At 31.6% G+C, this 16003-nt stretch overlaps 1 pseudogene; it reads right to left on the bottom strand.

Moving 5' to 3' along the window:
* Nucleotides 1-12615: 12615 nt before the first annotated feature.
* On the bottom strand, nt 12616-13875 carry LOC118189669 (protein CLP1 homolog pseudogene; annotated as a pseudogene).
* Nucleotides 13876-16003: the final 2128 nt, after the last annotated feature.

Raw genomic sequence — 16003 nt, 5'->3', positions numbered from 1 at the left:
TGCGTCTTCGGAACCTTGATATTATATTATAATTGTCATAATTTTTTAGTTCAATATCGGCTTCATCACCTTCGCTTTGTATTTCATTGTAATGGTCAATTTCAGGATCACTAAACAATTCTTCTTTACATTTTAAGTCACTTTCGCTATCACTATCATAATATATATTCCTTGTTTTTGACATAATGGGGCAGTGTATCGCAAATAATGTTCACCAAAATTAATTGCCTCTTCTATTATGACTGATACAAGCTACAATGAAATGAACAGAATTGTGCCTAACCTCAAATAACGTTTTAGACATGTCCTCCGCTCCTAGGGAAAACAAGTGAATGTCGTCTCTCGGACGTCAAATGTACCCAGGAGTTTAATTTTTGGTTTGACGTCTTAGACACGTCAACCGCTCCTAGGGGAAAAAAGTGAATGGCGTGTCTCAGACGTCAAATGTACCCAATGGGTTAATTCGAAACCCATTTAAAGGGATCTGGATAACAATTTATTTATTTATTTATTTTTATTTATTTTATTTTATTTATTTATTTATTATTATTATTTTTTTTTCTCTGTTTCACTGGAAAACTATTCCACAAAATAAATCTTGAAACTTTAATAAATCCATATGGTTTTTTATGTTTTCAGATAAGTAAGAAAAGATTTATGGATATACCATATTGAACATATGGAATAACATGTTTATAGTCATGTTCAATATGAACCTTTATGGTTTACAAAAATAAAATGAGAAACTTATATTTTGTGTATGAAACTTACATTTCTCTTTTAGAGTATTTATTACTAATTTTCCAATAATTGAAAAATATCAAATTTTAATATAAGATTAAAGTTTAACATATAATCAGTTTAACATGTATGGTCATGAAATTCTCCAAATATTCAGGGAAAATTCTAACTTAAGGATTCTAAAATAATTCATTTGTAATTCTTTTTATATGGGTTTATTGTGTAATGGTCAGCATTAGAAGCACATATTTGAAAATCGTACGTTCAACGGCAAGCAAGAACAAAGTGGATTTTTGTAAAGGCATCACTGAAATTTTTCAAATTTGATATAAATTTTCCATACTCATCATCTCAAAACTCTTTCTTTCTCTCACCCATAAATTTAGCATACACAGTGCAAAATCATTTCAACTGATTCATATTCAAGAAATTAACACAGAAATGAGAACACTTAACTGTTCTCTGAATGGGCATTTCAAAGAGAATATATTTAAAATATATTTAATCAAATGCATATAAAAAAAAAAAATCTTAAGAAGCATCAATTGGAAGCTTTTGAAAAGGATACCACATTTGTAAGATTTTAGATACAATTCTTTTCAGGCTATAAAATATATGAATCACTTGATTTATAAAATGATGTTTTGAATAGGAATGATTAGAAATTCTCTTAATTTTCCAACAAAATGTCTTCAGTTCATGTAAAATAATCGATTGTTATCTTTCCCTCTAATTTGAAAGTTTAATATCTGTGCATTTCAGCTCTTATACACATTGGAAATATTATAACAGTTAGTGCTTAACTACTGGTTATAGCAAACATTCCATTAGAATATAAAAAGTTCTCAACTGTTAAGAGTATATTAAATAAATTTTTGCTCTAAGGACTGTTTGCTCATTAAAACATACTTTTCTTGTGGTACCCGAAGAGTCATCGTAATGAACATCAGTTATATAATAAACATTGTTAATGTATTTACATGGGTTGTTAATTACTTTATCATATCTAATAAGATTTCTTTATACGTAAAAAATTACATTTCTAATATGTATTTTAACAGGCAAAGAGCTTCAAAAATTTTTCTGAAAATTATATACAGCGTTTGTATACATTTTTGTACATGGAAATTAAGTACTTTAAGGACCATTAATGAATCAAATTAAGGACCTATGAGCAAATAAGAACTGAATAAATTCAATTAAAAATATTATCTACGCCTGAACTTCGCTTTTGTAATACAATCCTAAAAATAATTAGATCCGTAAGTAGGATGCATTATTTTTAAACATAATTATTAATAAGTTTGAGAATAAAATAAAACTTTATGAAATTTATCAAGTAGCATTAAATACTTTACACTCATAAAAGTTGGACATATTTGAAAGAAGATAAGTGACATTTTATTTACATTTTGCTAACAGCTTTACGCTGTTTTTTGTCTAGAGGTTTAGCAAATAGCACATAGATTTTCATTTCAAGCAGCTTAGGTTAAAATGAGAAGTAAAATCATAATCAGCATATATAAGATAAAAAATTTGTAAATCAAAATTATAATTTGAATTAGCCCTTTAATTCTTCACTTTTAATTTGGTTATTTCCACTATTTATTCCAAAAATAATAATTTCTGAACTGCATCATTTATAGATCAATCCACATCATATGACTTTCACAATGCTGATGACATAGCTAATTCGGAACTTGAACTCAAAATTTCAAGAACTGAAACCTTTTTCTTGGTGTCCTCCCATATTGGATAACTGCAAACCTTGCTTCTACCTCTGTTCTCACTGAACCTTCTTTCTTTTTGAAGAGAGGGGGGATATATAAAAGATGAAACAAAATTATTAAGCTTAAATGGAAATAATTATATAAACTTAATTGGCAGCAGACCTTCAAATGCATAAATTTTAATTAAATACATCCCAGATTCAAAGATAGGCTTTGCACTATTTTGCTTCACTCTGCCACATATTATGTCAGTCTTTCACAGCATTTCTCTGTTTTGCGGCATCTTTAGCCTAATCACTGCCCAAGATTAACACAAAACCCTTCTGCCTATAAATAGTACCAAAGTGAGTACGCATTGTTTTTCCCTCGCCTGCTGCTGCTTGTGTAAACCATGTCTCTCACTTCACCTTTTTTCTTTATTGCCCAAAATGTAAACTGAGTATATCGAAATTGTGGGCGCTTTTACCCCCCTATCATTGTAACAGTTTTAAGATGAAATGTATATCTGAATAATTTTTACTGTGTAAAAATAAAAATGATGTTTTAGCCATCAAGCCAGCTGTGATTCTTTACACCATTTATCATCTAAACAACAGTCTACTTGACAATGACTAAACAGTATATTCTTTTCATCACCTGCAAAAACCATTTTGAGATCACAGAATATGTAAGATAAAATATATAAAGTCCGTAACCCGGAATGATCTATAATCCGGACCTCAAAGCCGCAAACTTTTTTTTGTAAGCTTTACGCATGCATATTGGGAGGATGTCTCCAGATACGTTAAAAAATGCTTAGCATAATTTATGGCCAGCTACCATATCTCATGGTGACGATGACGATGGTGATGATAGCCGCGAATTTGAAGGTTTTCGGACATCGCAAACTAAAGGTGAAATTTTCCAGTTATTGAATTTTGTAAAGAAATGTGGTGAAGCGGTAATAAATGAAGATGATATAACAGAAGTTTTTCATTGTGACGACAATGCCCCAACCATCAACCGGACGGCAATTTAGTATCTTTCTAGATCCAGTAAATAACGCTTCCGATAGGTGGAACTTTGTAACTGAACAAGAAATTATGTCTGTTTATAGAATTAAAGAGAAAGTATTAACACAAAAAACGAAGCAACTTAAACCACTTACATAGAAAGAAATGTTTAATAAAGTAAACAAATAAATTTTAAGCTTTTTTTTTTTTTTGTAAATTTTGATACCCTTTAGATCATAATTGCTCTTTATTTCATAAATTACGATTTCATATTTTTCATTGTATAATTTCTGCATGTCATATTACCAGATTTAAATTGATGATCTATAATCCGGAAAAACTCCTAATCCGGAATTGCCGAAGTCCTGACGAGTCCGGATTACGGACTTTGTACTGTATAAATTAAAATTATAATTTAAATTAGCAATAGCCTATTCCCTAATTTTTAATTTGGGTATTTCCTCTTTCTATTCTAAATCTAGTAACAACTACATCTGAATTGTGTCTCTTTTAGATTATTCCATATCATAACTCAAAATTTCAAGAACTGAAAAAGCCTTTCCTTGGTGAGGTTCCATACTGGATAACTGTGGACTTTGCTTCTACTTTTGTTATCACTAAGATGCTGCCTCACTGCTCTCTTTCTTTTGCAACAGTACCAAAAATGTAAATTTTCTTGAATAGGCATGATTACAGTGCCAATTGAATTGTGGCCACAAATGTTAACTGAAATAAAGATGATTATTTAATCTGAATTGGTTTCCAAGTTTGCTCTTTAGTATGGACTTTAACATCTATGAAATGCATTATTTCTACATTTATGCTATCAGTGCTTCTACATCATTACAGCTAATAAAGATGAATATTTAATCTGCCTTGTCTGCCAAGTTTGCTTTTTAATATGCATCAATATTCTATTGTATCAATATTGCCAATGTTTGCTTTATTACATACACATATGAAAACTGAAATTAATATACACCAGAAAAATTAAAAATAGTTAGCTCTTCTGATAATTAGAAAAAACGGTCCTATAAAGCAGAAAACTGTGAAGAGCAGAAATAGGAATTTCAAATAGAAGGAATGAAAGAAAATGGACTTCCATTCCTTTTTTACAACATTGTGTTGTGTTTAACCAGTATGACAACTAAATAACTGAATTAAATATGTAATTAAGTTTTGAAAGCAGGAATGAATGTGCAGCCAAAATGTTTAGGGGCATCAGTATCCATACTTAAAGCTAAAAAAATTAATTTTAGAATTTAGGGAAAAAAAAAAAAAAAAAATGTGGCAATAATGTAAAAACATTTTCTGTATGTTGTCATAAGGAGATCTAATGAATTACAGATGATCCTGACATCTAATCCTTTTCTTTTCAGAACTTTCATCACATATTCACTTCCAAAAAAAGCTTTCACACAAGCCTAAGAGTATGACAAAAATATTCACAAAAAACAGGAATAAACATACTCCATCAAAATTTACACAATCTATGCAATTTTAGCAAATTTGTACCGTGCATTTTCATGCTACACTAATTTATTTTATTTTACAATTGCTTAATGAGCACCTCCCATAATGAGTAATTCATATAATAAGCAAAATGAAATATCAGAAAATGACTCTGTAAATGAGCAATGTGGCGACATCAACAGGATCTTCCCTACATCTTGGCTGAATACTGTTGTTGAACGTGACTCTGACGTGTTTGAAAAGGTTCCTGATGAGCCTGTAATAAAAGAGACTGTGTCACTGGCCAAGATTATGAAGTTAGACAATCAATGTGCTAGTGGAAGAACATAGCAAGAGCTGATCATCAAAGGGATTATGGAGCATTTTGTGTCATTGCAAGAAGTTGTGCTGGAGATTTCATTAGAGAAGGAGAAGATAACAGCCTCTAACAAGGAAACAACCTTCCAGTAAAATGAAGGAGAAACTGAAAGCATGGGGAACTGCTGCATAGTACATGCCTCACCCTAATAAGGCAGTGACTATGCACGATACAGTTTATTTAACGATAATGCAGTGTTTCATGCCAAATTTTGAAGTGTAGGCAGACACATATGCCTTTCGATAACTTGCTTGTAAAAAAGGGGATGTATTATAAATAATAAATTACATTACTATAAATTTGAGTATTTTGGGGAGAATGTATTATCCTATTTTACATAAGATTTCTACAGAAAAAATCGTTTTCCTTGACGATTGTTTCAGACGATTACAAGTAAGATTTGGGAACAAATTATGCTTGTTAAGAAAGGTTTCACTGTATTTATTTATTTATTTTTAAAAACTCTATTACTATTTATGAATGTCCTATAACTATATCAGTCACTCTATGATCACATCACATTTCTATCAACAAAATATGTGCAACAGAGGTACATTGCTCAAATTAGAAAGCTTTATTTAACTACTCCACAAATGAAATTTTCATATTGTTCATTTTCATTTCCTTACTCTCAGGATTACTACATTTTTTTTTTTCCTATTCTCCAGATCTATGCCACTAATGATTTCTTCTTTACTCAAAACTTGAAAATTTAGTTTGTTATTTTTCACATTTATCCATTTTCAGCAATGCCTTCACATCCTTTTATTTAGTGAAACATGCTTGCACATTTATTGTCAAAAGCTGTCTGACTGTGAATGTTAAATTTTGATTGCTTTAAGTTTATATGTATATATATATTATATTATTAAGTTATGTTATATATATAATATTATATTAAGTTAACCCTACATGTAAAATGAATTTGTTCAATATTAAATAAAAATACATACTCTATCATTAGGGAGAGACAGCCAAAATGTATACCTATGAACAGCACCAAATATGAAAACTCATCACTTTTTCATCCAGGTTATGAGCAAGATTTTGACTTGCTTATTTTTTAAGAAAGGAATTAAGACAAATTTTATGAATTGCCAAATAATAAATCAAATTAATGAAATACTCCCCCCCACCAAAAAAAAAAAAAAAAAAACTTCATTCAAATAACTACAAGATGAAATTATACTTTAGTGCTAAAGTAGCACCAAAATGATATTACAGCCAATGATCATACCAAAAGAAAATGGTACTTTTCCGTTTTACCGGCGCAAGCGATAAAGTCGCTAATAATGGTGCAACCGATGCCAAACGGAATATTCTCGCTGGTAACCTTTTACGCCTCATTTTCAAAACAAGTCGCAGCTTTTTCTTATCAGATTGGTTGCTTCTTTCAATACTGACATATAATTACATAGAATTTTTATCAGATAGTTCAGTTTTATGTCCAAGGCCATTTTCGGTAATTAAGTCAATTAGGATGCAATCACAGCGCTTACCCGAAGCCGAAAATATAGAAAAGGTAAAGTCAAGAGTTAAATTCATCAATTCTAATGAGAATGCATTAGCGAAGTAAAGTACTGCAGTTTTACATAATTTCTGAGTAAGCTATTCGTACGAATTGAAATATTTCTTGCATTTAAACTTGTGTTCCAAATTAAGATTTAACTTGAAATTAATGTAGATAATTACTGAGAGCATTAGATTTTTGTAGAGAGTAGTTCACATGAGAAGAGATCGCTTCGGGTCACGTGATATGAACCATGAAAGCGTAGTAAATTCTTAATGTCTTTTTACAAATTTATTGTCTTTATTTATCGGTTTTTTATAAAATTTTAAGCGATATTAAAATGTTTATGCCTTTAAAAAAAGAATTCTTAAAACTAACATTTTTTTAAATATTTTTTATGTGTATACTGTATGTTGACGCCAATAAAGTCTGCTTGGCGAGATTTGCGCCGGCGAAACGGAAAAGTACCAAGAAAATATTACTGCGAATTACTTACTTCTCAAAATTCTAACAAATAATCAAGAACAATAGTATATTTGAGCGGCAATGTATCTTAACTGTATCATTAGAATTCATATTTAGCTGTCATATTAACATAAAAATACCAAAATATATTATTAAAAAAGAAAAATTGAAATGATATAAAAGTATATTTTATTACTTTGTATTTTGTTATAGTCATATGTGTTGTGATTAAACATGAATGACAGTCTATATGAGAACACTATTTCAATGAGAATCACAGTTAAGTCATAGTTAAATCATTGTTACTCTTTTACAAAGCATAAATTACACTAGTTACATAAATTATGAAATTATATTAATTATATATTAAAAATTTTAGAATTTTCAAGGATTTTCTACTCCACAGAACCTATTGGCAACAAGGCATTTTTTACTTGCTAATGGCTAATTAGGAAGGGTTTTAGTAATAATGGTTAATCAAAAGTCACTGTTATTCATAAAATAGTATATGGTATTAAGCTTAAAGTTAACAAAAAATACAAGACATTAAGCATATATAAGAAAAAAAAAGCTTGTTAAACATATTTAGCATGTATGAATTTAAGTTAAGAGAAATAGGATGGCATAAGTAAAATTTATAATATATGTGTGCATATATGTGTGTGTGTATCAGTGCTGTGGAGTCGGTAGAGAAAATGACCGACTCCGACTCATATATATGTAAACATATACATAAAATTATTATTTTTTTAATATAAAAGAAATAAGAGATGCTGCAGAAAAAAAAAAAAAATTGATGGCATAGTAGATTATTTATGTTAATTAGCATTTATTATGAAATAGAAAAACTGGCATTAGTAATTTCTAAGACGCAGTATAACTTCAAGATTTTCTTTGATAAAGGACCATAGATCCGATTTAATAAAAACTTCAGAGCTGAAAATAGTCTTTCCACACTAACTTCAGTAGGAGGAAGAACTATTACTGTTAGGGCTTACTTCTTTTAACTTTTCAGGATAGATTTGTAAAAGTTCTAAAAAAGGTGTCTTGCAAGAGCGATCATACTTCTTTATTTCTTCAAGGGCTGTGTAGAAATCTTGTTTGTATTTTTTTTTTTTAATCCAAAGTCTCTTCGTTCTTTATTTTCATTCCATTTGCCTTAGCCTTTTCAATATTATCTAAATATTTCTCAAAATCTGATTCATCAATAGAGGAGGACGATACAAGCTCAGTTACAATGTCTGCAGTTTAACTGTCTTGATTTGAATACTGTTCTGAGCTACATATATTGAACCCAGCAAAATCTCATTATCTAGTAAACTAGTTTCTTTTTTCTGCAATGAAGAAATGATTCCTTCTACAATAAGCCATCTCATTTTAAAAATAACAAATATCACATTTTTCAATTTTTGTAGAAACAAGCTTCCTGTTAATTCTTCAGATTGTAGCTTTTTTGTGGCAATATACAGTGTAAAAAGAAGAGTTTCTAATTCTGCAAGATTATTCTACAGACTTTCTGTTATTGAAACATTACAGTTATCCACATCGGTACTATTCCGTTTGAGGGCCACGAAAAATCGCCAAACTATTGTTGATGCCAGTGCTGCCAAAAGTAATTGCGGCAACCCTAACGCAAGAAAAGAAGTATAATAGTAAATAACTATCTAAAGATTACTGTTTTAATTTAGATGAAAGGTTAATTTCATATGATACTTTTTTATTATATTTTATATAAAAAAGGCTAAACATAACTGAATGGAAGCAGAAGACTAAATAACTATTTCAGATCATTATTATAAATTACATATAAAAAAAGCTAAACATAACTGAATGGATTCCTGCATCGCTAAAGGAGTTATCGGTAAAGCATAATTTCACCTCGTTGCTTGTTCAAACATAATTTTCTATAATGAATGATGCCTTTTCTTTGAAAAAATTCTCAGTAAAGCGCAGAATCGCTCACTTATTTTTTTAGCGTTTTTTACAAGGGTAAAAACAATTGGATTTTTGTGAATTTTCTTTTACTTTTTAAGTGAAAATAGGCCGATGTGTACATGGATAAAGTCAAGGGTGTGCGCAGTGCCATTTTTTTTGCAATTCTGGGATTTTTTTTTTTTTTTTAAGTGAAAATAGGTTGATGTGTACATGGATTGCAGACTTTTCGTCATGGCCAATTCCCAAATTTTTAAATCCATAGCATATCAAAAAAGGATTTAAAAATTAAACTAGTATTTCAATGGCATCTTTAGAAATATAGAACTATCTAAACTTATGCAATTTGAAATCAGTGCGTACGCTAGATTTGGCACCTTTGCTCATACATTTTTGCTACAAATTTTTACGGTCCTCAAAACGTTATAGTACCTCTACATCTTCAGAAAAACTTCTTAATTCTAACAACCTCTGGTAAAATCCTAGTACAGTCAAAAGTCGTTAATTCGGACACCCATAATCCGGACCTCAAAGACTTTCTGCGCATGCGTCGCGTTCACGCATGTGGACAGGCGTTTATGAGTGCGTGTAATACCTTTACAGCTGCGAATATGTTTGTGTGCATGCGCGTTGAATGTGTAACGGACGGTATAAACTAAGCTAAAATTATCTAATTCAGTTAATGTTGCAGATTGCTTTGTTCCTTAATCTTCAAATTGTATCTGGCTTATTATTTTTTGCAGACTGTTAGAGCAATTTCATAAAAGTAAGCTTGAACTTTCGATTACGTCAAATAGAATTTCTGATATATATTTACTAATATGTAATTTGTATCTACAAAGCGAAAGTGTGTTTCGAAATCCGAAATCTGTTTATCATTTCACGCTGCGGATTTGAAGTTGATCTGTCAGCACTATCCTTATCTTCAAGGCAGATGTTTTTATTTTATTTGGCTTATAATTCCTTACTAAGTGTAGTACTTAATCTCGATGTACTCTGATATGATTTAAATCAAGTTCCTCATCATTATAATTCGCTTCTGATAGTGAAGAAAGTGACCCAGAGGTTATTGAAAACGAAAACATTTCGATTGACAAATTAGTAGGTATTCTCAACACAGCAATTATAGGACTTGAACAGCGGAACTTTTTTAACTAAACAAGAAATTATGTCTGTTTAATAGAATTAAAGAGAAAGTATTATCACATGAAACGAAGCAACTTACATTGAAAGAAATGTTTAATAAAGTAAACAAATAAATATTAAGCTTTTTCTTTTGTAAATTTTGATACCCTTTAGATCATAATTGTTCTTTATTTAATAAATTACGATTTCATATTTTTAATTTCGTAATTTCTGCATGCCATCTAACCAGATTTAAACTGATGATCTATAATCTGGAATCGCCGAAGTCCCGACGAGTACGGATTAACGACTTTTGACTGTGTACGGTGCAGCCTTGGCGCGATTTTGAAAATTTTCGCCAACACCAAAAATGACCCAAAGAACGTCTATGTATATACTATATACTATCACTACATACATACTATATACTATGTATAACTACATACATTCTTTGAATGACCTGTTTCCTACTCATCATATATGTTACGTTTTTACAGCTCATCATAAAGTCGCCAAAAGTAGCCAAATCCTGTATACACCAGATACTAGGATTAAACCAAAATGCGTTTTGTACTGATTAATGTAATGTATAGAAATAGTGTTTTTGTATTATTACATCATCGTGTTCTATAATCCACTCACAACCATTCTAAAATTAAAACAAAAAATAAATCGTGTATGTTCCGTTTTTGCTGCTTATCATTAAGTCGCCAAAAGTAGCCAAATCCCATGTGCACCGGATACTAGGATTAGACCCAACCTCTTTATCATCAAATATATAATTTCCCACTGCACTGCTTGATCAATAATTGCTCCTTTTTCTGCTTGCCTCCTAAGAATGGCATCGCTTTTGGGAGTCCTTGCTGCTTGCTCAAACAATGAGATTTGTAGCATTTGATGCATTTTGCAGCCATGGGTTCCTTTTTCTTTTTGTGAATCATGCTACAATAATGTCATCTATATGCTGAAGAAATAACTAAATGAAACAGCTTAATGAGTAATGGCAAATATCACATCCATCCTCCTCCCTTACATTTATTTAGGTACTTTTCTGTTACAATTGCAAAGACAATGATGAATATGATACAATGTGCATATTACAAACAACAGTAAAAAAAAAAAAAAAAAAAGCAAGTGTTATGATTACTACCTATGAACAGTACTTTAGGAGATTACCAGATTTGAAATGTTATCGCTAATTTGGCAATGGTTACATTTACAGGGATCTCTGTTGCAGTGCTTCCAATAAGCATACACAAGTCAAATTTAACTTGTTAAACATGATTGATTGATATTTAGTGTATATGAATTAAAATTACTATAAAAGGCACAATATTAAGTATATGTATATAAATAAAAATCAGCTTGTTAAGTACGTCTCTGTGGATGAAAACCCAATTCCATTATTAGAAATACCTTAAAAGTTCTTGTATATTTATATATAGCAACATTTCATTTCCAGGCAACAAAGACAGGAATTTGGTTAGTGAATCATTGCCGTTTCATGTAATTTTCAGTGTGCTGCTATTTCTTAAAATGACTACTGTTTTTTCATGTTAGGTTGGAAAGAAATAGTTGTCAATGATCAGTGATTTTGCAGAAGGATTGGGGGAATAATCAGAAAGCCCTCTTTCCCTTCCCCTCCCAAAAAATGTACTGTTAAAAACATTACTCGAGATATATTACTTTACAGGAAAACAACCTTCAATGGCAATTAAAATTTCAGTAAATGACTATTGCCACTATGTTTGATTTTTCACTGAAATCAGGGGTCTTAATGCATTTGACTGAGGGCTTTATGAGCATAGGAGCCCCATATTAATATGTTTTCTTTCATAGAGTGGTTGTCATAGGGGCAGCAGCACATTGGTTTGCGTGGGGGCCCATAATGCTGTAATGGTTGCTACCACACACACATACACACACACCAAAAAAAAATAAATAAATAAAATAAAATAAAAAAAAAATAAAAAAAATATGTAAGATTACCTCTAACATTATTGTAATATCAATTTTGGTAATGTTTACATTTATCAGGTTCTCTGGAATAGTGCTTCCATTTTCAAATTTAAAATATTAAAATCTGAAGTAAAATTTAATAATTATAAAAGCTACCATACATTCACTTTCCCGTCAATTCCAATGTTAAGACTTTAATCTTCTGTTGATGTTTTTACTTTCAAAACAATTAGTAGTGCTGGCATGTGTTTGCAACTGAACAAATAACCACATAAAATTATACTGCCATAAGCCCACATAAATATACACATACGGTTAAAAAAGCTGCATTTAACTATCATCATCTAACAATATATCTCCTTTAATCAAAATTCTTTTAGGCAAAGGACTAGGCTGTGGAGAAAGAACTGTAATGATTTTACGTTCCATATCAATGTCCTTAATGCAAATAAAGCCAAGAACACTGGTCAACATTACATCTTCATCTATACTATCGACATAACTAAGTGCAAGAATATGATTTAGAAGTTCAGTATTTATCAGCACTGATTCAACAGAAATATCTTTTGATGTAACATTGGATAAATTAGTAGGTCTGTTCTTTGATGAAATGAACACTTGAAATACTTCAATATCTGAAAAACTGACTTCAAATATATAAGGTTCAAGAGGAGTAGTAGAACCATAAAAATATTCCCTTATAAGATCATTTCGTCTTTTAATTCTTACTGACCTATTCCTCTCAACAACACCACTTAATTTTGGTATAAATATCACTTTCACATTTGAAGATACATCCTGCTGAAGCTGAGTATACAGGTCACTGTCACCAAGAACAAATAGTACATCAATTTCAAATGCTTTAGATGCAAGAACAGTTGAGCAATATCCGTTGCCTGTCGTCCATCCACATGTATCAACTACCACTCCAGATGCTTGAACATTCTTACTAATATGTTTCATTCGAGAATGTAAAGTTTGACTTAATTTTTTAATCAGCAGAGAGTACAACAAAATATTGTGCCCAGGGCTTTTATAACCAAAGAAATAAACTGAAAGTTTTCTTTCATCAAATCCCCCTACAATATCTACTGTATTTTCAACAGGTACAATGCCTACAGTTCCAGGTATTGAAATTGAACTTTGTCCAACATCTAAATCAATGAAGAGAGGTTGCCAACCAGATCGGGCTGCAGAATTCAATAGGTAACGACATAACGTGCTCTTACCTACGTCAGTTGGACCTGCAAGAAGTGTGACTGGTCCTCTAACATTATTCTTCTTTGCTTCAACCCTACACTCTTCCAAAAGTTCATGATATGTGCGAAGGGTAGATTTCTGTTTTGTTATATTCATCTTGTGATTTTTACCTCTTACTTTAAGTAAACAATTATTCGAAGTAGTCACAGCTACAGAAGTAAAGGATGAAAATGAATAGATTTTATTCATTAACATTTCGGCACCAAATATTTCAGCTGTGCCATCAACCAGCTCTATAGTTACTGCTGCTGACGGATCTTCAATAGAAAATCGTAATTCATCTTTTTCACTAAGTTTAAATAACCGACATTCGTTATCTGAAATTGCCATAGCATAGGTATTTTGAAATTTCAGAAAAATATGGCCTAAAATTAATAATGTAATTATTTCCTACATAAGAGATTAAATATACATTGTACATAATTAGCAAACAGAAGAAAACTTTAATAAATAAAGAACAAAGAGTAATCTAGGGTATTCTAGGAATACACGTTACACTCATTCACAAGTTTTACGGTTACTTCTCGCGGCACGTGTCAGTGTTGCCATACACACTTTTATTTAAAAACAGACAGACAAAACTAGCGTCGACATTCCAAAACGGCAGCCTATGAGAGAGGCGATTCTATTATTTTCATCGGAGAGTAGGGAAGTTAGAATGGAACGCCAACGGCAGTGAACGATGTTTGCTTACATTAGGAAGTTCAGAAAATTGCAAAGGTGGATTGCTTTAGCTTCTGCGGTTACTTTCAGGGAAATATTAGGCAGTTTTTTTGATTTGCTAATAGAGGGCAAATAGATAATTCACCTTTATAAATCCGCGTTTATCTATTTAAACTTCAGAAGATTTAAGATGAAGTGAATATATTTAGCACAACAGAACGCAAGCTTAAGACTTGTAAATATTTTAAAAAACAATATATCGATAATTAAAAATATTATTTATAGTTCATTATTAAAAACGTTTTATAAATGCATAGTTATCATATAATTAACAATTCATTCATGCACTACCTCTGTTGTGAAATGAACTGAAGTAATAACCGGCGCGAGGCTCTGCTGTTTGTGACATCAGCCTGCGTGCTGAGTTTTTCGAATGTTTTGCTTGTAGACGGAACGAAAGCTGATCTCGGAAGAGTGATACTGTTTTGATGGAAATAAAGAATGACTTATTAAGAACTTTTTTGTCTTTATTCATAATGCACCCAGCCTCGGGTAGATTCCTCAGAAAACCATTCTAACTCCCCTACTCCTCGATGAAAATAATAGAATCGCCTCTCTCATAGGCTGCCAGTTTGGGATGTAGACGCTAGCACAGACAAAGCAGACAGATGTCTTGTTTTGCACCTGCTAAGTCTTTCTGCATCGATTGGCGAAAAATCAACACAAGCACACAGATCGAATTTTATTCTCGAGTGTCAAGATGTATAAATATCTTTTTACTCGACTTCTGATAAAGATCGGGTGGGAGAAAAAAGAGAAAGGTGAAAGGAGTGTGGGAGGCGGATGAAAGAGAGTGAGGTCCGCACTAGCGGCGGCGAAAAAAGGGGAGGTGTCAAGTTCAGTGTCGTTATAAGATGTAGCCGCGGGTGGTAAAACCGCAGAGTCAGTTTGGCGTGAATAAGTCAATTAAGGTTGTAATTCTTATGTGGGAAGGACGTCACAAGGGTAACGATGTTTTTCTCTGGGACGCGGGGAGTGTCTGAGAGTGCTAATAAGGCTATTACTGTGGGTTTGTACTGAATAAAAGAAGTTGACCGCTAATCGTTTAATATACTCTTGAATAAGTTCGATTCGAAGGTCTCTGTGAATATAGATGTTGGGATTATACCAAGGAGCATTGATAATTTCTCGTAGAATTTTATTTTGTAGAATTTGTAATTGTTTAATATTGGTTTTAGCTGCATGTCCCCAGGTCGGTGCTGCATAAAGAAGAGCTGGGCGCAGTATGGAGCGATATAGAATTAATTTGTTTGTAGTAGATAAGTTGCTTTTTCTACCAAGAAGAGGTCGCATAGTAGCTGTGGTGATTTTAAATTTTTGTACTACGGATCGGAAATGGGTTATGAAGGTAAGTTTTTGGTCAAGGGTGACTCCAAGGTATTTGGTTTCATTAATCCACTCTATTTCTTCATCAAATATTTCAGGGTGTGCGAAAAATCAAGCATAGGTGCAAATGAAGGGTATATAGAAAGGGGACAATTTCGTATTTGAGGAGAGTAAAAAGGAACTTCGTACATTTTGTACGAGTTCGAAAGGCCAGGAAGAAAAGATGGGACAAAATAAAATTTAAAATAAATGGCTCAAAAATAATAGAGGGGAGAAAAAAGGGCCTATAGAGAGAAAAGGAAAAGGAGTAGAAAATATCCTAAAATACGATTGTGTTCATGAGTGTAGTTAAAAGGAGAAGCTGTTTCATTTACAATAAATAGTGTCTCACAGGTGTGTGTGTGTAGTG

This window comes from Stegodyphus dumicola, chromosome 4 (genome assembly GCF_044657685.1).
Source record: "Stegodyphus dumicola isolate Sdum_Otavi_A_Nest chromosome 4, ASM4465768v1".
Lineage (NCBI taxonomy): Eukaryota > Metazoa > Arthropoda > Arachnida > Araneae > Eresidae > Stegodyphus > Stegodyphus dumicola.
Note: the sequence above shows the minus strand (reverse complement) of the source record. Positions and strands in the feature narration are given on the sequence as shown.